Here is a 2,425-nt window from a genome sequence, read left to right on the forward strand (position 1 = left end):
TGTACTGTTCTTTCTGCATTTTCTTTATTTCAAGCCATAGGTCTACTTTGAGGGTCATGCAGCAAGTGTTGTTGTTGTTGTTGCCATCTAGCCGGAACCGACTCACAGCGACCCCATGCACAGCAGAACGAAACAATGTCTGATCCTGGGCCAACCTCGCTACCGCTGTCACACTTGACGCCATCAATGATGCCACCTGGCTGATCCATCTCGTTAGGGGTCTTCCTCTTTTTCTCTGACCCTCCACCTTACCCAGCATGACATCCTTCTCCAGCGACTGTTTCCTCCGGACAATATGTCCAAAGGATGAGAGACGATGCTTAGACATGCAGCAAGTAGCTTATAAATAAAATCAGAGTCTATGAATACTGTCATCACAGTAAGGGACAAAAGCTGCTGGATCCTCTCCTCATGTGAAATGCTTGCATCTTGGGAACCCATGAGTTGGTATTTTTTATGAAATACCTGAGATATACCTTGCTCCAATTAACATTACCATGCTACTCACTATAAAAAAGTCCAAGGGCAGACTACAGACGTTATTAGGGTCACCACTTTCAGAAGACTGAGTTGTAACCCAATCCATTGACTTCAACACAGCCTATTTCCATGTAGAACAATGAATTTCACTTTCCTTTACATTGATCTGTGGTTCAAATTGTTCCATCATAACTGCTGACAAATCTGCATGTTCTAGACTCCAGACACAGACTCTTTCGGCAGCCCCTGCTGCCATGGTAGCTCCCAGTGCACTTGTCTCAGGCATTGAGGGTTTCACTACTAGAATATACAGAATGTCAGCTTGGAGCTGCATAAGAATTGTGTTGCTGCTCATTCCTCTATCTACTTGCAAATGACTGAATGGAATTCCACAATCACATTTCATGTCATCCAAAATCTCTCAGGTTTGGAAACAAAGAACTTCAAATGCAACAAAAGCAATATAACATTTATTGGTGAACTGAGTAAGATTGCAGATTATCCCTCTTGTACTAAACTCCCAATAAGGTGTATATAATGCTGAAAATGCTGGGATGAGGTAGCAGCCCAAAGATGCACCTATTTCTATAGCAAGTTTTTCAATCTCTTCTGAGGTACTTATTATTCCAAGATTATCTATCAGTCAACAAATAACAGCAACAGCTATAGCTGCAGAACCTGCTAATGCATAATATACTAGCTTATCTCTACCTAGTTAGTAAGTCACTGTGGTCCGAAGGCCATGTTCAGAAAACACACTTATGACCTGTGTTATAAAATAAGAAATAGTCTGTTGCATACGCATTTTTGGTTTGTCCATCCTAAAAGCACATTTGCTCTATTAATGCAGCAGACTAGTCTCCCAAGTACCCAGATGTAGGCATACCATCCAAGGCTCCAGCTTTCACGTGGCCATAGATCTCAGAAGAATTCCGGACATTTAGAAGAATCGCCACTAGAATTTCAAAAAAGTCACAGAGCTCTTTTATCTCATTCCAAAGAATGAATGTTAAAAAGCATCGTCTAACTTGCATTTGTGACATCTGTACAATGGACACCTCCTTTGGCTTCTCCTGCCAAACTCCAAATAAGCCATGAAACAATGCTTCCAAATAGACCTCTATCATTTCTTACACTGTCAAGAATCCAACAAAGTTTCACTGCACTGAAGTAGATGCTAAGTGGACAACATGTCTTGGACTTGACAAAGTTATTATTTCCTGGAATTCTTTTACAAAGATTTTCAACTATAGACTGGGTTCTAGGGTGGCTTCCTTCTGATTGCTGACACAGATCACTTTTATGTTTGAAATATCAGTATTGAGCTCATGAAGTTTCTCACACATTTTCTCTATACACTCATAGACAGACTGCAGAATTTCCTTAGGGTCTTGCTCTACCCCTCCTTCTCTTGAGAACCTTTGTTTTATTTCCACTTGATGATGAGTAAGTTGTTCCACTGTTATTAAACTGAATTGAATATCTTATATTCTTTTTTGGTACTTGTTGTTGTAAAGTGTCATTGAGTCATTTATGACTCATAGCAATAATGGATAGGGTTTCCTATCAATAAGGAGTAGCTGATGAGTTTGAACCAATGACCTTGAGGTCCAGTCTACTAAGTCTTAGAAATCTGATATCTGTTTTACACTTAACAGTTCACCTCAATTGAGACTAGCTACATTTCAAGTGATCAATTGCCACGCGTGGCTGCTGGTCAAATGTGGACAGTACAGCTCTAGAGTTCAGATTTTGTTTTTCCCTACCCCTACATATTTTGGTTCTTGTGAAGAATCAAAATTACTATTCTTGGATGTCTATTTGTCTGCAGGTGGCCAAATATATAAAGAAGGCTAATGATGTTTTCACAAAAATCTACAGCTGGAGGGCACCTAATTCCTCATAAGAACATTCTTACCAGTAGTAAGAACAGTTGTCCATTCTT

General features: G+C 39.9%; 1 pseudogene; it reads right to left on the reverse strand.

Annotated features, from left to right (window-relative positions):
• Window positions 1-454: 454 nt before the first annotated feature.
• LOC102820891 lies at window positions 455-1,737 on the reverse strand (annotated as a pseudogene).
• Between the last annotated feature and the right edge of the window lie 688 nt (window positions 1,738-2,425).

The sequence above is a fragment of the Chrysochloris asiatica genome, unplaced genomic scaffold, assembly GCF_000296735.1.
Source record: "Chrysochloris asiatica unplaced genomic scaffold, ChrAsi1.0 scaffold00049, whole genome shotgun sequence".
Classification (NCBI taxonomy): Eukaryota; Metazoa; Chordata; class Mammalia; order Afrosoricida; family Chrysochloridae; genus Chrysochloris; species Chrysochloris asiatica.